This window comes from Salvelinus sp. IW2-2015, linkage group LG16 (assembly GCF_002910315.2).
Source record: "Salvelinus sp. IW2-2015 linkage group LG16, ASM291031v2, whole genome shotgun sequence".
In the NCBI taxonomy this organism is placed as follows: domain Eukaryota; kingdom Metazoa; phylum Chordata; class Actinopteri; order Salmoniformes; family Salmonidae; genus Salvelinus; species Salvelinus sp. IW2-2015.
This window is the reverse complement of record NC_036856.1, coordinates 42,400,364-42,421,514: the sequence shown is the minus strand read 5'-3', so window position 1 is coordinate 42,421,514 and position 21,151 is coordinate 42,400,364. Positions and strand designations below refer to the sequence as shown.

Sequence of the window (21,151 nt, the reverse complement as noted above, 5' to 3'; positions counted from 1 at the left end):
TGGCAAAGTTTACAGGTAACCTTTGAGATATTTTGTAGTCATGTTTGAGCAAGTTGGAACCGGTGTTTTTCTGGATCAAACGCGCCAAATAAATGGAMATTTTGGATATATATCGAYGGAAATAATCGAACAAAAGGACCATTTGTGATGTTTATGGGACATATTGGAGTGCCAACAAAAGAAGCTCGTCAAAGGTAAGGCATTAATTATATTTTTATTTCTGCGTTTTGTGTCGCGCCTGCAGGGTTGAAATATGCTTATCTCTCTTTGTTTACAAATGTGCCAACTCAGATAATAGCATCGTTTGCTTTCGCCGAAAAGCCTATTTGAATTATGACATGTTGGCTGGATTCACAACCAGTGTAGCTTTAACTTGGTATCTTTCATGTGTGATTTAATGAAAGTTTGAATTTTATAGTAATTTTTATAGTAATTMATTTGAATTTGGCGCTCTGCATTTTCTCTGGCATTTTTCCAAGTGAGACAGTAGCGTCCCGCCTCAACTCAGATTTTTGGATATAAATATGAACTTTACCGAACAAAACATGCATGTATTGTGTAACATGAAGTCCTATGAGTGTCATCTGATGAAGATCATCAAAGGTTAGTGATTAATTTGATCACTATTTCTGCTTTTTGTTACTCCTCTCTTTGGCTGGAAAAATGGCTGTGTTTTTCTGTGGCTATGTACTGACCTAACATAATCGTTTGGTGTGCTTTTGCCGTAAATCCTTTTTGAAATCAGACATGTTGGCTGGATTCACAACAAGTGTAGCTTTTAATTTGGTGTCTTTCATGTGTGATTTCATGAAAGTTTGGTTTTTATAGTAATATATTTGAATTTGGCGCTCTGCATTTTTACTGGCTTTTGGCCAAGTGGGACGTTAGCGTCCCACATATCCTAGAGAAGTTAAGCATCTCCAATCCAAAATTAAATCTAGATTTGGCTTCCTATTTCGCAACAAAGCATCCTTCACTCATGCTGCCAAACCTACCCTCGTAAAACTGACTATCCTGCCGATCCTTGACTTCGGCGATGTCATTTACAAAATAGCCTCCAACACTCAGCAAATTGGATRCAGTCTATCACAGAGCCATCCGTTTTGTCACCAAAGCCCCATTACTACCCACCATTGCGACCTGTATGCTGTTGTTGGCTGGCCCTCGCTTTATATTCGTCGCCAAACCACTGGCTCCAGGTAATCTATAAATCTTTGCTAGGTAATGCCCCGCCTTATCTCAGCTCACTGGTCACCATAGCAGCATCCACCCGTAGCACGTGCTCCAGCAAGTATATTTCGCTGGTCATCCCCAAAGCCAATTCCTCGTTAGGTCGCCTTTCCTTCCAGTTCTCTGCTGCCAATGACTGGAACGAATTGCAAAAATCACTGAACCTGGAGACTTTTCTCCCTCACTAACTTTAAGCACCAGCTGTCAGAGCAGCTCACAGATCACTGTACCTGTACATAGCCCATCTGTAAATAGCCCATCCAACTACCCCATCCCCTCTTCTGCACAGCTATCACTCCAGTGTTTAATAGCTAAATTGTAATTATTTTGCCACTATGGCCTATTTATTGACCGACTAGAAAGGTCAGCTCGCAGAAGTGTTTTAGGGAATGTTTGACAGGGATGAGGGGTGGTCGTTTACACACTTAATACATAATACACACTTGGTCATGTGTGAAATAGGACACCCACATAAGCCCCCACCACACTGGCATGGCCCACGGAGGTCTGGCCTCCCCAGATAGCATATGAACACGTCATAAGCCATGAAGAAATGTTTAGAATTAAATTATATATGCTTTAAAATTGCAACATTTTCTCTCAGCCGTATGGCAAAATGTGTAGGAAATTTGTCCAGAGATTCTTGAAAGTCGGACAATCCTTGTCCGGCAGGGAAACTTTATTTATATGGTATTGAGAATTTTTACATTTAGGGGGATTTTATAAGGGAAAATATTTGGTTTTGGTATTTTCTAAATACTTTAAATGTTATTAATTTCCATGTCGGCTCTATGCCTGGAAATGCCCTTGTCCGTAGCAAAGGATCCAAAAARGTGTTTAAAATTCTACAAATTTTTCAGTTAATATCCATTATCTTATGTAGTTTCTTGCCATAGCCCTCTGACTTTAAAGAATATTTCTCAACTATGATTCCTTAAAGATGTGTATGGAGATTTGGTCTGTTAGATTTGTCAAAAATCCTAAATTAGGAATAAGCAGGGGCAGCTATTTACCATAAGGACTCCTTATTAATTTCTTCATTACATGTAGTGCAACAAGACCACTTGTAGTCTGAAGTTCTCTACTTTCGATAGATTTGAACAATATTAGAATCACCCGTGGTCACAACCATAAACTGTCAGCTCCATCTGCCTGATAGATTAAGATATATATTTGAACCAAAATTCATATTCTGGTACATTTAATTAGGTTTTAGAGTCTTAAAGCAACTGAGGAAAAGCAAATTTACTAAATAATTTTCCATATTTTAAAAATATTTTTTTAGAGGCAAAAATGTGTATTTGGTGTTTTATTAGGATCCCCATTAGCTGTTGCAAAAGCAGCAGCTACTCTTCCTGTGGTCCACACAACATGAAACAGAAACTCAAGGACAGAGTTTCTGAAACTCAAGGACAGAACTAGACGCATATACACAATCTAGGTCAAATAGCTGTTGTCAACTCGATTGATGGACTCAATATTGTTTTGTCAATATTCTGAATAAGTATTGTAATCACTGTTCTGCAACATATGCTTAAAACATTGAAGTATTTTCTGTGCTAGACTTTAGGGATATTGTTTGCTTTATAAATGTTTTATGTTCAAAATCTAGAAAAACAACAAAATGCTAAATAAATTATCTCTGGAGCATTTAATAGGGCTATTAATCCAAAAGAAGTTTGGAGATTTGTATTACATATTTGAATAATTAGAATTAACCAATCAAGGCCCCTTTAAACACTTGTTGGACAATCATTGTAAAAATGAAAAGGCTTTTATGGTGTCTCATGGAGTTGACATAAATCCAGTTAGTAAAATAATTATTTGTTATATATTTGAAATGTTCATTTTAAGATAAATATTTGTGGGAATAAGTTGGACCGTGCGTGGGGCCATGAAACTGCGCTATGCCACTGACCCACCAAATGATCCATTACTTATTAAAAGGGTTTAAGTCAAGTCAGTTTGACTTTCTGCAGTTTCCTAACTAATATAGACGAAGGACTTGTTTCTCAGACACAAGATTAAGCCTAGTCCTAGACTAAAAGGCAAACGTAATGGATAATGTCCATTGAAAGTGGTCTTTAGTCCAGGACTATGCTTAATTTTTTGGGGGCGGAAAACCGCCCCGAAAGAGTTTAATTATTATAAAAGGGAAAATTACCTCAAACTATATTTTGGAATTGTTTTTCATTAGTCCACTTAATACAGTGATTATTAAATGTTTTTGTATGTTAACAGTCACGTTTTCAAGATTTAGGATTTTCAAGAAGCGAAGTATCACTTACCACATCATGATGATGTAATTGACATTTTGCTTCTGGAAAAATCCTATGCCTTGAAAATGCGACTGCTGACATGCAAAACATTTTGGGACTAATGAAAAAAATAAGTTTGAGTGGCGTATTGCTTTAACAGCTGGAAGCTGTCTATAGTGCTGAACACGCTCCACGTCACCAATGTGACTCTGGTCCGGAATGGAGCCATGTTTTCAGGGAGGCCATCTATACCTGTTCTGAACTGGATCATCTACAGAGGAGGTCAGTGACATGATCACAAATGTGTCCTAAATGACACCCTTTTCCCTATATAGTGCACTACTTTTGACCAGAGCCCAAATAGGGTGCCATTTGGGACGCAACCCATTTGGGCAATCACATTACATTTCCTGTAGCCTCTGCTTTCACAATATTATCCCCTTTTATCTTGAAGTGTACACTTGTTTACTACTTCACACAAATCGAAAAGCATTGGATTGGTAGAGGCATGGGCTACCAGTCATTTCCTTTCAAATCAGTGAGTGAAGGGAAGTGAGCAAGTGCACACTTTAGGGAGGAAGGAGAGATAATACAGTCATAGCCGTGGGCTTCCTCATGAAGTGTGGTAACCTGAGGYTGTGGTCCAAACATTTAAAAGACACCCTCGTCCACTTAACCTCGCCTTATGCCCTTGGAGGAATCCTCATTGTCATCTTGGAGGGCGGTCCAAATGATTAGCCAAGCAAGGGAAGTTTGCAACGTAAGCCTCTCAGCCCTCGTTTTTAGTCAGCTTTGCGAATGTACAATTTATGTTCACTCMGGGGCCTGAAACTCCCCATTATTCAATTTGCGACAATTGTACATTCGCTAAGAAAAGTCTGTGAGAACTTAAAAACAACATCAATGGAGAAGTCAACCTACAASTGTAAGTAAAAATGAATGCAAATAAGTTAGAAATTATGCTACTAATGCACATGACGGCACAAACACGACTCGCAAAAAGGAAGTATGTTTTTGTTTGGTTATCTTTTGGAAATTGTAGAATTAAAACTTGTTCCTTCAGAAGTTCCAGCTAGGCATGCTAACGTTAGTTAGCTAATTAATTTGCTAGCTATCATACAGTAGGCGTATATTAATAATTATATATTTAATATAAGTAGACATGCAGTCAATTGACTAGCGCATATAAAGCAGCCACAAGCTACCGGTGGCTGAAAAAACAATAATTGCGGGATGGAGTGAATTTCCGGCCAAGGGTGGTCCATTTAAGTGTATACTCGTCAGGCGGCATCAGAAGTGTCCACTTGATTTAAGGGCTGAGGGGATAGGGTGTGTCTTAAGTGTTTGGACCGCAGCCTGAGACAGCATTTCATGAGGCTGGAATTCAATCAAACATGCACTGAAGAGACAGTATACCCCACTTTTGCTGTGCTAAAAGAAAGCATATTTGAGATACTACCAGAATTATTTCTGCAATATTTGTCACCAGGTGTAACTAAAAAGCACACATTTTCCTTTTCATTAATCAAAGATTATTGCAGTGCTGGAACAGCTGGTTTTGATTGGGTCTCTAGCACTCAAGTGCTAGGATGGATATAAAGCATTGACARGTCACAAAGTCTGTATCACAAGTGCACTACTTTTGACCATAGCCCAATCGACCCTGGTCAAAAGTTGTGCACTACATAGTGAATAGGGTGCCAGCTGGACAGACCCTATATGATTTATTTTGCCACTCAGGGATTTTGATGTCTACAGGGGAAAGTTGGCGTCAACAGGAAGTGTGCCTTTCTCACTCTTAAGGCCTTCAGTCTGGGCAAKAAATCTCTGGATCATCGGGTCACAGAGGAGGCCCACTACCTTATACAGGTGCTACAGAAGGAGGGCGGTAATTAGTTTGTTTGGCAGGACTGCCCCAAAGTCATCCTGATTGTGCCACATAGACATTTTCTATTGACTTATTGGAATCTTGTCAGTGGAATATTATATCTACTGTTGTGTGATGAAGGAAGCTGACCAACTGTGTAAAGTTTTCACTGTGATCTGTGGTGGTTGTTTATCATGAAGAGAATCCATTCGACCCACAACACGTGATCGTGAAGGCCGTGTCCAACATAATCTGCTTAGTGGTGTTCGGAGACTGCTATGAGTACAAAAACACCGTTTCCACAGCCTCCTGGACATCCGCAATTAAAATCTCTTCCTGACTGGATCTGCTCTCGGCCAGGTACGAGTACGGAGTACCCATAGAAATAAATAAATAATTTGAATGGTTGCAATTTGACTTGTTTGGAATTGATCTTTGACCAAAATGTCTGCCCTTCTAGAGTTATGAAGGTTTATGACATGGGCCACTTTGGTAATGTATCACTATGGGAGTACCTTACTCCTACTCTAAAAATGTGTAGAGACAATAGGTGAAAAATGACCATATTATTAGTAACAGGAACTTTTAACAGCTAATGAGATTCAAAATAAGATTTTAGCATCCGGTGTACCGTATTTAACGGATGTTTTTTCAGGTAGTTTCTTTCAAAATATTTGGCATGATACATTTCTTTAGATCTTTAATCTGTTCCCGTTTATGAAACATTTCCCGGGGCCTCACCAGAGGATCCAAAGGAATGTGTCAGAGCTGAAAGGCTTCATATCGGAGGTGGACAGGCAGCACTGGAAAACCCTGGACAGGGACAACCTCTGATACTTCATAGACTCTTACCTGATGGAGAGAGTAAGTGACCCATAGAAGATGAAGAGTAACTAAGTGACGAATAGGTCTCTCCAAACACTATCTTTTATATAATGCTTGTTTTTTCCTATAAGTGGTAAATCTGTGAATAGAAGGCTCTCGAGGTCATCCTTAAAGCTACAGTCTGGAATAAAAAATAAGAAAAACTAAAAATGAACAGGTATTTTTGTACATTTTGAATCCTGGCTGATTTAGCTGTTATCAAACATGGAAACCATAGAGACTATACAGTTTTGATCAAGTCTCAATTGTCTGTCATAAATTCGATGTCATATCAGTCACTATTTCTTGATCTCTGTGGAGCAGCAGGACTCGAGTCCGGACTCAGCGTACTTTGAGGAGAACATGCTGTTGTCGGTGGCTGATCTCTTCCTGGCCGGGACTGACACCACCTTCACCACCATCAGATGGGGACTCATCAACATGATGGAGCACCCATACATTCAAGGTACGTGTGTGAGATTAAAAGTGCTGATATTAATGTAGGGAATAGGCAGCCATTTCAGACTCAGTCCTGCTGTCCTATTGCCTATCTGTGTTTATTTAAAAATCCCAGAGCAATGTCATTAGATTTTTCATGTGTTGGGGTTCGACTGCACCCCCTCAATGGACAACAGGGCATCCCTTCCCTACGTCTATGCCACAGTCCATGAGGTCCAGAGGGGCGGTAACGGCGTTCCACTAGGGGTGGTCCATGCCGCCAGCTCAGTGGCTTCCACCTGTCCAAGATGAAGTTTGATTTATTTGTTTAAAAAATAATGTGGATTCCCATAAGCTGATGCCTTACATTACAAATATTGATTGATGTTTACTGTCCTACAATAATTATTTTCACAGCTCACAAATACGCGCACCACATAGAAACACAGTCGAACACAAACCACAGTAAACAATAGTATTATACAAATAATTATTGTAGGGTTGGCTTTTACTTACTTGCAGTAGTTAGTGCTGAATTCAGGCTATTTGATACCTGTGTCCTACTACCTTACTGTGAAAGAGTACCAACTTCGTCAACATGACTGATGGGAAAAAGACCACCGGAAGTACCCAGATACCTTTTAACCCTGCTAACTTTCTGGATGATAAGGGCCAGTTCTGCAAGCAAGATTCCTTCCTGGCCTTTTCTCTGGGTGAGTCCCTCTTCTCATTGGCCCAAATGATCTTTTTTGTTTGGAGAGAACAATATGTCCATATAGAGAATATTGTTGTATGTACAGTACAGTGAAGTCGGAAGTTTACATACACTTAGGTTTTTCAACTACTCCACAAATTTCTTGTTAACAAACTATAGTTTTGGCAAGTCGGTTAGGACATCTACTTTGCATGACACAAGTCATTTTCCCAACAATTGTTTACAGACAGATTATTTCACTTATAATTCACTGTATCACAATTCCAGTGGGTCAGAAGTTTACATACACTAAGTTGACTGTGCCTTTAAACAGCTTGGAAAATTCCAGAAAATTACGTCATGGCTTAATTAAGAAGCATCTGATAGGCTAATTAACATAATTTGGGTCAATTGGAGGTGTACTTGTGGATGTATTTCAAGGCCTACCTTCAAACTCAGTGCCTCTTTGCTTAACATCATGGGAAAATCAAAAGAAATCAGCCAAGACCTCAGGAAAATAAATGGTAGACCTCCACAAGTCTAATAAATCATTCACTCTACTATTATTGACATTTCACATTCTTAAAATAAAGTGGTGATCCTAACTGACCTAAAACAGGGAATTTTTACTAGGATTAAATGTCAGGAATTGTGAAACTGAGTTTAAATGTTTTTTGGTTAACACGGAACCCAAACCGGCTGCGCGCTTGCGCCATCGTGCATACATTTATTTTGTCCCCATACACCAAATGCGATAATGACACGCAGGTTGAAATATCAAAACAAACTCTGAACCAATTAMATTAATTTGGGAACAGGCGAAAAGCATTAAAMATKTATGGCAATTTAGCTAGTTAGCTTGCACTTGCTAGCTAATTTGACCTATTTAGCTAGCTTGCTGTTGCTAGCTAATTTGTCCTGGGATATAAACATTGAGTTGTGCATTTCAGGTAAAATAACAAGGTCCTCTACTCCGACAATTAATCCACACATAAAACGGTCAACCAAATCGTTTCTAGTCATCTCTCCTCCTTCCAGGCCTTTTCATCGTTTAACTTATATGGTGATTGGCATCTAAACTTTCTTAGTATTACCACGACAACCGGCAACMGTTCGTCTTACAATCACCCACGTGGGTATAATCAATGAGGAGATGGCACGTGGGTACCTGCTTCTATAAACCAATTAGAAGATGGGAGATGCAGGACCTGCTGCGCTATCTGTGTCAGAAATAGGAATGACTTCTATTTTAGCCCTTGGCAACGCAGACGCTCGTTKACGCTCGCGAGCAGTGGGGGTGCAATAATTGAATAACATAGATTTCTAAATTTAATTTGCAGCACACGCAACGCGAGTTGTGGTCAGCCTATAAGGTGTNTGGCCTTTTCTCTGGGTGAGTCCCTCTTCTCATTGGCCCAAATGATCTTTTTTGTTTGGAGAGAACAATATGTCCATATAGAGAATATTGTTGTATGTACAGTACAGTGAAGTCGGAAGTTTACATACACTTAGGTTTTTCAACTACTCCACAAATTTCTTGTTAACAAACTATAGTTTTGGCAAGTCGGTTAGGACATCTACTTTGCATGACACAAGTCATTTTCCCAACAATTGTTTACAGACAGATTATTTCACTTATAATTCACTGTATCACAATTCCAGTGGGTCAGAAGTTTACATACACTAAGTTGACTGTGCCTTTAAACAGCTTGGAAAATTCCAGAAAATTACGTCATGGCTTAATTAAGAAGCATCTGATAGGCTAATTAACATAATTTGGGTCAATTGGAGGTGTACTTGTGGATGTATTTCAAGGCCTACCTTCAAACTCAGTGCCTCTTTGCTTAACATCATGGGAAAATCAAAAGAAATCAGCCAAGACCTCAGGAAAATAAATGGTAGACCTCCACAAGTCTAATAAATCATTCACTCTACTATTATTGACATTTCACATTCTTAAAATAAAGTGGTGATCCTAACTGACCTAAAACAGGGAATTTTTACTAGGATTAAATGTCAGGAATTGTGAAACTGAGTTTAAATGTTTTTTGGTTAACACGGAACCCAAACCGGCTGCGCGCTTGCGCCATCGTGCATACATTTATTTTGTCCCCATACACCAAATGCGATAATGACACGCAGGTTGAAATATCAAAACAAACTCTGAACCAATTAMATTAATTTGGGAACAGGCGAAAAGCATTAAAMATKTATGGCAATTTAGCTAGTTAGCTTGCACTTGCTAGCTAATTTGACCTATTTAGCTAGCTTGCTGTTGCTAGCTAATTTGTCCTGGGATATAAACATTGAGTTGTGCATTTCAGGTAAAATAACAAGGTCCTCTACTCCGACAATTAATCCACACATAAAACGGTCAACCAAATCGTTTCTAGTCATCTCTCCTCCTTCCAGGCCTTTTCATCGTTTAACTTATATGGTGATTGGCATCTAAACTTTCTTAGTATTACCACGACAACCGGCAACMGTTCGTCTTACAATCACCCACGTGGGTATAATCAATGAGGAGATGGCACGTGGGTACCTGCTTCTATAAACCAATTAGAAGATGGGAGATGCAGGACCTGCTGCGCTATCTGTGTCAGAAATAGGAATGACTTCTATTTTAGCCCTTGGCAACGCAGACGCTCGTTKACGCTCGCGAGCAGTGGGGGTGCAATAATTGAATAACATAGATTTCTAAATTTAATTTGCAGCACACGCAACGCGAGTTGTGGTCAGCCTATAAGGTGTATGTAAACTTCTGACTTCAACTGTATGTGCAGTGCATTCGGAAAGTTTTCAGACCCCTTGACTTTTTCCACATTTTGTTACATTACAGCCTTATTCTCAAGAATGATCAATGGAAACCAGGATGCATCTGAGCTCAATTTCGAGTCTTATAGAAAAGGGTTTAAATACTTATTTAAATAATGTATTTCTTATTTTTAATAAATTAGTAAAAATGTCTAGACCTGTTTTTGCTTTGTCATTATGGGTTATTGTGTAGATTTCTGAGGATTTATTTATTTAAAACATTTTAGAGTAAGGCTGTAACGTAACAATGTGGAAAAGGGGTCTGAATACTTTCTGAATGCATTACACAGTGAATTGTGGATTTATTCAGACTGCTTGACTTTTTTCACATTTTGTTACGTTACAGCCTTATTCTAAAATGGATTACATAGTTTTCTTCCCCCTCAATCTACACACAATACCCCATAATGACAATGCGGAAACACGTATTTAGAAATGTTTGCAAATTTCTTATAAATCAAACACGTAATTTACGTAAGTATTCAGACCCTTTGCGATGAGACTAGAAATTGAGCTCCGGTGCATCCTGTTTCCTATGATCATCCTTGAGATGTTTCTACAACTTGAATGGAGTCCACCTGTGGTAAATTCAATTGATTGGACATGATTTGGAAAGGCACACACCTGTCTATATAAGGTCCCACAGTTGACAGTGCATGTCAGAGCAAAAACCAAGTCATGAGGTTGAAGGAATTGTCTGTAGAGCTCCGAGACAGGATTGTGTCGAGGCACAGATCTGGGGAAGGGTACCAAAAAATGTCTGCAGCATTGAAGGTCCCCAAGAACACCGTGGCCGCCGCCATTCTTAAATGGAAGAAGTTTGAATCCACCAAGACACTTCCTAGAGCTGGCCGCCCGGCTAAATTGAGCAATCAAGGAAGAAGGGCCTTGGTCAGGGAGGTGACCAAGAACCTGATGGTCACTCTGACAGAGCTCCAGAGTTCCTCTCTGGAGATGGGAGAACCTTCCAGAATGACAACCATCTTTGCAGAACTCCACTGATCAGGCCTTTATGGTAGAGGGGCCAGACGGAAGCCACTCCTCAGTAAAAAGGCACATGACAGCCCGCTTGGCTGATTTTCTGGTCTGAGGAAACCAAGATTAAACTGTAATCACTACCAAARGTGCTTCAACAATGTACTGAGTAAGGGTCTGAATACTTATGCAAATTTAATATTTCAGTTTTTTTTGCAGAATTTTCTAACAACCTGTTCTTTCTTTGTCACTTTGTGGTATTGTGTGTAGGTTGATGAGGAGGGAAAAAACACATTTATCAATATTAGAATAAGACTAACGTGAGAAAGTCAAGGGGTCTGAATAACTTTCCAAATGCACTGTATGTGTTTGCATCAAGGTATGTGCTTGTGTGTTGAAACTGTTTGTCTGTGATCTTTGAGTGTTTATTGTGGTTAGTTCCACCTGAGGAACACACATCCTAGTTCCACCTGAGGAACACACATCCTAGTTCCACCTGAGGAACACACATCCTAGTTCCACCTGAGGAACCACATCCTACTTCACCTGAGGAACACACATCCCTATAGTTCCACCTGAGGAACACACATCCTAGTTCCACCTGAGGAACACACATCCTAGTTCCACCTGAGGAACACACATCCTAGTTCCACCTGAGGAAGACTTCTGTGAAGTCGGAATATTGTTTGTAATCATATTGCAGGAATGAAAAGCACCAGGGAGCAGCAGTATTCTGTGTGGGCATCTCATTTCTTTACCTAGTTCCACAGCATTTTGCCTTGCTCCCTCCAGGGTTGGGGTCATTTCAAGAAGTAAACTGAAATTATATAATTTTTTTTCTCTGAGTAGCATTGAGTATTTTTTTGAATTTCAGTTTACTTCCTAAATTGACTGAATTGAAAAGGACCCCAACCCTGATTTGACTGGCTCCCTCTCCTCTGAAGGCCCGTGGGTGTGTCTGGGGGAGTAGCTGGCCAGTTGGATCTGTTTGTGTTCTTCACATCCCTGCTGCAGCGCCTGTGTTTATCCTGGCCCCCCCACACTTCTCCCCCGGACACGGAGGGTATTCATCAACCTGATCCACAAACCCAAACCCTTCACCATGCTCTGTCACAGCCGAGGCACCAAACACTGAGACCAGGGCCGTATGTATCAAGCATCTGTATCAAAACCCAACCTGAGTTTATTAAGCACATAGGCCAAGATTGTCTACCAATGAGTGAATAATATGATGAAACTAAGGGTCTTCTTTAGTCTTAACACCAAATKCTAGCTAATGAAAATGCTAGGGCAGCAGGGTGAATAATGGAATTAAACTTTGCTCATCTCAACATGCTGTGTGAACGACTTTAATTATCAAGGGATTTTTTATAACTAATAGGATGTTGAAGTGAAGAGGAAATTCAACAACTCTTGAAGGACAGTGTCTATGAGCCGAAATGTGTTGGTTTGAACAATAAAGACACATTTCTATCAACTTCCACCGTCTTCCAAGAGTTGCAGAATGTTATCTTCAGTTCAGTTTGCTCCTTAATTAATGCCCCTTGGTTGGAGAGCAAGGTAGTGACGGTGTTCCTTGCCCTTTGACAAATGATGTTGACAGAGTTAAATAGCCATCTTGGGTAACTGCTACAGCTTGCCCTGTGGTGGAGTTAAAAAAGAGTAGACTAGAGGGAGAGGAGCTAAAGGTGAATCGGTATGGAGACTGCCGTATAGCACCGTGAGCACTTTTTACATTTTTATTTTATTGAATATTAAACATACAATCTACCTGCAGTGAAGCCGCTCAACATTTACATTACATTCAGTSATCTAACAGACTCCCATCCAGAGGGACCCACAGAAGCAACCAGGGTCAACATCCTGCCCAAGGGCATGTCGACAGTTCTCCCACATGGTCAAAAACAGGGACCCGACCCAGGAACCTATCAGCCACCGGCCTAAGCTCCCAGCCACCAGCCCTCCAAGATCCCCCCCCACAGTTTCCGAGAGCTGCCCCTCAATCATCAGAGACCCCCCCCACAGTCCCCCTGAGAAAAAAAAACATAATAAAAGAATTCCATTCCCTGTCCCCCAATGCAGCAACAATGAACAAAAGCGGGGGGAAAACATAAAACAAGACATCAAGGACAACTGAATACGTTTGAGTGCATGTATGGCACTATTTACATGTGAATGAGTGTGTGTATGCATGCGTACCAACACCTGCACGGCATCAGCCTCAGGCAAACCGGCATTAAATGTAACAACGTTGCCCCTGTGTCATTCAAAGTTTTTGGTTTATTTTGAYTTTATTGTACTGTATGTTACTTTCCCACACAGCCTGTAAGATGACTAGAGTGTTAGAGGTAGTGGGTGTGTTATTGTACAGTGCTGTTGAATGGMTGTGACCTTAACATGATAGAATAGACCTTGCCTGTTCAGTTTGAGGCAAAAAAAAAGCACGGTCCATGTTTTTCAGAATGTTTTATTTAAATGTTTAGAAAAGCTACATACTTTACCATATAATAATTAGTTATCACTCTATCAAAAATAAAGTAATTACCTAAGAAAAATAGAATCAAATTGACGCTGTACAACAATGATTGGTTTATGTACTGTTCTAGGTTTACTTGTCTAAAATCTGTCAATTATGAATAAAATTGGGTACAAAGTATCTATGTTCAAACATGTACACTTTAAAGTGAAATCTTGTTTGCCATGCTGTATCATAAATATAAAATAATTGAATGAATTGTATTGCCACAGTCTAAAAATGTAAAAAATCATCAATCTGTAATTCACAGGTGTGTGCTTTCATGGTAAGAATGTGTTGATTGTGTGTATCCCGTCTTGTAAGACACGCCAATGTCTTGTATGTAGACTTCCCTAATGCTTTTCCCTGATATCGTTATGGGCTGTGTACATTTGAGGTTCTACCATTGTCTTGGCTTTGATTGGAATCTTGAAATCAGTCTCTTTGCGGACGGCCTGGTCCCTGCTTGGCATAGGTCGAGAAGGCTAGCGACAACCAACACGACCAGCATCGGTCCCACCTCCACAATGGTTTAGTGCTGGGAGCACCAGTGTCTGTACCCCGATCCCCTGAAGCCTCACCACATCGGGGAGGGAGGCCAAGAGGTACCTGGTGGAGGGGTAGGGCTTAAGTACCTCCGGGTGCAGGAGGAGAGAACAGGCCTGACTCATACGGGACAGGGGTACTCCCTCTGGGTGCTGGTTCATCAGGTCATGCAGGCTGCTCTTCAGTCTGGTCAGGTAACTGTTCTGGGCAGTAGTAGGGGCTGCTGGTCTAGCAGAAGTCCTTACTTTTTAAGAAAAAKAAAAAATAATCATCTGATGAGGTTGCACTCAGGTGCTATCCTCTCATTGTTGAAATATAACCAAATTAGGGATAGTTAAAAATGTACTGGGGGGTGGGTCTGATCCAATCACGACTCCCCTTGTACTGAAAATCACTTGCAGAATCTCTCCCTCAGAATTAATGCAATGTTTACAACCACAAACGAGTAATGACCCTGTGTTCATTAACGTGGATATCGACTTCGCCACTTCCGCATGCTTTTGTTGCACAGTCGATGCTAACATGCTGACTAGGCCGGGTGCGCGTGTGGGCCATAGCGCGCATGTTGATTTTCTCCACCCACAACACAACAGACATGATCAGGACATGCAGGTTGAAATATCAAAACAAACTCTGAACCAACTATTAATTTGGGGACARGTTTAAAAGCAAACATTTATGACAATTTAGCTAGCTAGCTTGCTGTTGCTAGCTAATGTCCTGGGATATAAACATTGGGTTGTTATTTTATCTGAATTGCACAAGGTCCTCTGACAATTAATCCACAGATAAAAGTGTAAACCGAGTTTGTTTCTAGTAATCTCTCCTCCTTCAGGCTTCTTCTTTAGAATTTATATGGTGGTTGGTAACCAACTTTAAGGTGCATTACCACCAACTGGACTGGAGTGTGCACCTCAGTTCATCTTTCAATCACCCACGTGGGTATATGCTCCAATGAGGAGATGGGAGAGGCGGGTCTTGCAGCGCATCAAGCATCACAAATAGAACCAAGTTCTATTTTAGCACCTGGTTACGCTAGCAGTGTGGATGCAATGATTGAATAACATATATGTGTACATTTATTTTGCAAAGCTCGCACACGTAACGTGAGCGGTGTGGTCAGCATGTAACGGCCAGAAGGTTGAGGGTTCATACAGCACRATGGACGAGCTCGCTCTCCCTGTCTGTCTCATTACACTGAGCCGGCTGCAGACACTTACCAGGTATCCATATAAACATTTCATGAGGATTAATTACCTGACGCATGAAAAAATGTTAACTGGGCTGATGAAACAGCAAATGCCGTTACAATTTTATAAATGCCAACAGACAATTTGTTTGGTCGACATGGTGGGCTATTTTTGTGTGTAAAATGATTTATGTGAGAAATGGCAGTGGAAACGCCTTTATGCACAAATATTGATATAATGACCATGTCGAAGTAAACTYGGGAGTCATGCGATGATATGTTAAGAGGTCCTCCCACTACGACTCGTGAAAGCATGCAGTTGATTAGCAGATTAAAGAAATTCTGAACTTCACAGGGTGGTGAGTATCCAAGGTGGTGTGTCCAATCAATATTGAGGGTCTTATTCTGGTGACATGATGATCGATGCTTGGCTGCCTTTAATAATGCACACATTTGCTATTGAACGCTACAGTTTTTGTGACAAAACCATCAGTAATGTTGATAATGCCATGGAACCCATTTAACTTGTATTTTTTATTTGGTACATAATAATTTAACTGCAGAAGTTATTTGTATGTGCACTARGTCATCACGCACAGCCTTTTATCCACAATAAGTCAGTTGGAAACACATCTCCAGTAGGAAAATGCGTATATTGTTGTATGTAGATTTTAGAATATTCACATAAAAATCTGTAAATTGGAAAATAAATTCTAGGTAGGATAATTGCAATAGCGGTGCTTAGGTAAAATCACCAGGGAAGGCAAACCAGAGTGAAAAAWGCCATATTACAACCTATGTGTTGTGATAATTGAGTTGTTTGCTCTATAACMTGTTAGTTCATRTGCCTTGCCACCGTGATATATACAGTGCATTCGGAAAGTATTCAGACCCCTTGACTTTTTCCACATTTTGTTACGTTACAGCCTTATTCTAAAATGGATTTAAAAAAGAATAATCCTCATCAATCTACACAAAATACCTCAATGACAAAGCAAAAACAGGTTTTTAGAAATTGTAGCTAATTTATTACAAATAAAAAACATGACATTTACATAAGTATTCAGACCCTTTACTTAATAGTTTGTTGAAGCACCTTTGGTACTGATTACAGTATTGAGTCTTCTTGGCTATGACGCTACAAGCTTGGCACACCTGTATTTGGGGAGTTTCTCCCATTCTTCTCTGCAGATCCTCTCAAGCTCTGTCAGATTGGATGGGGAGCGTCACTGCACAGTTATTTTCAGGTATCTCCAGAGATGTTCGATCGGGTTCAAGTCCGGGCTCTAGCTGTGCCACTCAATGACATTCAGAGACTTGTCCCGAAGACACTCCTGCGTTGTCTTGGCTGTGTGCTTAGGGTCATTGTCCTGTTGGAAGGTGAACCTTTGCCCCAGTCTGAGGTCCTGAGCACTCTGTACTTTGCTCGGTTTATCTTTCCCTTGATCCTGACTGGTCTCCCAGTCCCAGTTCCTAAAGACATGACACTTGGCATTCAGGCCAAAGAGTTCAATCTTGGTTTCATCAGACCAGATAATGTTGTTACTCATGGTCTGAGAGTCCTTTAGGTGCCTTTTGGCAAACTCCAAGCGGGCTGTCWTGTGCCTTTTAATGATGAGTGGCTTCTGTCTGGGCACTCTACCATTAAGGCCTGATTGGTGGAGTTCTGCAGAGATGGTTGTCCTTCTGGAAGATTCTCCCATTTCCACAGAGGAACTCTGGAGCTCTGTCAGAGTGACCATAAGGTTCTTGGTCACCTCCCTGACCAAGGACATTCTCCCCTGATTGCTCAGTTTAGCCAGGCAGCCAGCTCTAGGAAAAGTCTTGGTGGTTCCAAACCTCTTCTATTTAAGAATGACGGTGGCCACGGTGTTCTTGGGGACCTTCATTGCTGCAGACATTTATTGGTACCCTTCCCCAGATCTGTGCCTCGACACAATCCTGTCTCGGAGCTCTACAGACAAACCCAGCGACCTAATGGCTTGGTTTTTGCTCTGACATGCACTGTCAACTGTGGGACCCTATATAGACCGGCGTGTGCCTTTCCAAATCGTGTCCAATCAATTGAATTTACCACAGGTGAACTCCAATCGAGTTGTAGAAACATCTCAAGGATGATCAATGGAAACAGGATGCACCTGAGCTCAATTTTGAGTCTTATAGCAAAGGGTCTGAATAGTTATGTAAATAAGGTATTTCTGTTTTTTAATGTGCAAACATTTCTAAAAWACTGTTTTTTGCTTTGTCATTATGGGGTACTGTGTGTAGATTGATGAGGGAAAAAAACAATTTAATCAGTTTAGAATAAGGCTGTAACGTAAAAWTTTTKGGAAAAGGGGAAGGGGTTTGAATACTTTCCGAATGCACTGTAGGCCTAAGGCCGAGACAATAAGTGATGGAGTCCACAAAGCATATTGCATGTAACATACATTTACATGGCCAATCAAGTTAATATTTCCGACTTTTTCGGACTACTAAMCAACTATTGATTTAGAACACAGAAGAGTTACTACAAGTCGCAAAGAAAACAGGAGCTGCCTCCACTATTCCAGCACCATTTCAACATCATCAAATCACCTATGCTTAGTCTAGTACAGTGACAACAAAGATACCAAAAACAATTTAGTCCAATCAACGTTAGCAAAATATCATGCGGCTGTCCATGGTACTAATTTATGTGTGTGTGTAAGTACAAAAAGARAAACGCCAATGCCATCCTCTCTTTCATGTTACTCAAACGGTCTATGACTCTTCATGCTTTTAGTTGTTGTTGTCCTAGGCTACCAGCTAGTTGACAGCTAGCTACATTTAGCTACATGTTGAACTTCCATCCTCTCAGGCCAGGGGCACAATATATGAATTTATGGTTGAATCAGAATTGCTGTTATAATCATTGGCCAATACGGAGAATTAAATAAAACCACAAGTTCAAATCCCTATCTCCATCCATGCCTAATTTAAGAAAGGGACGATTTTAGCAAGCTTGACATTTTTTTTTGTGCAACAGGACCATTCACAGTTGAGCTCACTCAGTTTAGCTTTATTTTTTATCAAGGGAGGCCAAACGCCCGCTGGCTTCCATTGCATTCAATGCAACGGGCGGAAACAATGTCATATTAATTTTGACCAGACAGCATCAGATAGATGTGCTTCACATAATAAGACAGAGAGGTGCTTTTTCTTTCGCTCGGCTGCTTTCTCCAGTGAAATACATTCAGCCTCTTGCGAATTGAAGGACATGTATAAAACATAGAGAGATGAAAGATTAAAAAAAGGTATATATACTGTATTTTGTTCTTGGTAAATGTTTTGGGGAAGCCTGGCTTCCCTGGCATCCAAGCATACACGCCACTGGATAATTGTATTGTCCCTAAACAAGATCATTACGCAAGCCTTTTGAGCTGCTTGTCTCATTTCTTCACTGTTCTTTCATGCGCAATGATGCACCTAGCCTCCACTGCCTATTAGCTATTCCTATTTGTTCTAGTGGATTCATATTGAACATTGATGCAGCTTGCTTTTATGTGTTGCATGACTGCTAGTAGTTAGCCTTCTGCAGATCTGGAGAAACGATCAACCTTAACACTATTGTCACGATGAATGGTGGATAGAGGGCAGGATAGACGGTTAGACTGGTAGACTATATTGACCTGTGGTATAGTTAAGCAATAAGCCACGAGGGGGTGTGGTATATGGCCAATATACCACGGCTACGGGCTGTTCTTATGCACGAAGCATTGCGGATAAGAACATTGGCCATTTTTTGGCCATATACCACAAACCCCTGAGGTGCCTTATTGCTATTATAAACTAGTTACCAACGTAATTTAAGCAGTACAAATAATTGTTTTGTCAGTCTGATATACCACCGCTGTCAGGCAATCAGCATTCAGGGCTCGAACAACACCCAGTTTATAATAAAAGTTAGAGAGCAGGAAAACCATAGCGCATAAGGGAAATACCAAAACACCTTGATATAGTGGAGGCGCATGCAAGCAGACAAGGAAAGTTGGCTAGGATGGAAGACATTATATAGTAAAATCTGCAAAAGAGTGAATGTAAACCAGGGAAAAACGCACAACCCTCCCTAAAGCAAAAAGGTTGGGTTGTCCATATACTGGCCTTACAAAATACAGTACCCTAACTCATTTAAAAAAGAAAGCTCACCTTTGTTTGGTTGTGTTTGAAGGGCGTCTCTATAGCTCATGATTAATGGTCTATGTTGGTTCTCTTTCTCCATCATCTGTCTTTGCTGCTGGATACTTCAACAATGAATATCTGTTGTAGTACAACAATGAAGTTATGTTCAATGATGTTCAAACCTCAGGCATTTACGGCTACTGTAGTACAATAATGTAGATTTGTTCAATGAAGTTCAAAACTCAGGCGTTTACTGAGCTACCTGTCGTCACTAGGCAGACAACTTTACAGGCATAGGCTCTCGAGCACTGGCTCATTCTTCGTTTGCTATTTATTAAAGTTATAACTAAATATGTAAAAGCTGCAACATATAAAACAAGAAACAACAGGTACGAATACTTAACGTAGTTGTAGAATAAAGCTTACCAAACAGTTTTTTCAGTTGCTCACCTCAAGTCGATATTTTACTTTCGGTTTCACAGAAACGAAACAATCAAGTACATCCTCGTTGTCCATCGCTTCATGGGAGTGGTTTACTAACATTCTTAGCAATACACCTTCTCCGAAAGATAGTATGATTTCAAGCAGTCGGCTAGCCTAGATTTTAAATGTCTTTGCGTTAATCCATACAAATGGTTTAGTTTGCATAATTGTTATTTTCCTATCTCGTAACTGGAAGTGCCGCTGACCAATGCTAGATAGTGCTGAAATCGAAGGTACAGCCAAAACCCGTGTTGGCGCTTGAACACATAGGAGTAGAATGAACCAGCCACCCGACGTTCTAAATTCCCTCTGAATTCTAGAGCACAATGTTCGGAAAATCACAACAACAACAACATCAGGCACAGTTTTATTTCAAGATAGCAAGGTGAGTGGACAAAAGATAAGACACTATTCATAACACCTTCATGTTCTGCTTCATTTTCTCTGTTTTCACTCCAAATTATACTGACATTGATGCACAGAGAATTCCACATAGGATCAAAATAATTCAATAGGATCATTGTATTGATGCCACTATATTGACCACCCTTAGGACCTATTCTATCCAGATACAATGCTTCGGTGGGCCCAGTGGTGTGTGCTGAATCTGGTGAGACTGATGCTGTGGCTGTTAGCCCAGGCTATACTGACTGTCCTGGTAGCCCCTGACCTGCTGTGGAGCCTGACCGGGGGAGAGCCATAGGAGGTGTTGACGAAAATACWATTTTTTTATACAGTATGTCCCAAATGTCCTCTTCTGTCTGTAAAACCCAGATGAAGGCTACAAGCTGAAACAAATTGGTTTTTCAAAACAAATATTTATTTTAAAATCAACTTTGTCCTCCATGAGTGGCTGAAATAGCCTCTTCTATTTAGGTGTGGACAGGGTTGCAGGAGGGTCTGTCTCTGCTCACTCTGATCATATCCACCCTGCTTTGGATGGCTGTCCTGGCTGTAGTCTCTCTGTACCTGGGCCAACAGGATGCGTCTGGTTAGGACCATGATGTGTCACATCAGAGAGCGTTGGGTAGGGTGGACGGGAAGGCTGAACTCATATATATGGGACATTGAGGATATGTGGAACAGGAGCAGTGCACGCCTATTGGAGTGGGTTGCAGCACCAAGAGCAGGTAGGCTG

The 21,151-nt window shown here is 40.6% G+C and overlaps 1 long non-coding RNA gene and 1 pseudogene across 1 annotated transcript; one reads left to right on the top strand and one right to left on the bottom strand.

Moving 5' to 3' along the window:
• Positions 1 to 1,722: 1,722 nt before the first annotated feature.
• LOC111975514 (cytochrome P450 2J5-like) lies at positions 1,723 to 13,124 on the top strand (annotated as a pseudogene).
• Positions 13,125 to 13,591: 467 nt separating this feature from the next.
• On the bottom strand, positions 13,592 to 20,254 carry LOC111975352 (uncharacterized). The gene is made up of 3 exons (XR_002878822.2): positions 19,957 to 20,254; positions 19,558 to 19,668; positions 13,592 to 14,445 (listed from the first exon to the last, which is right to left on the bottom strand). It is a non-coding gene; the product is annotated as an uncharacterized lncRNA (long non-coding RNA).
• Positions 20,255 to 21,151: the final 897 nt, after the last annotated feature.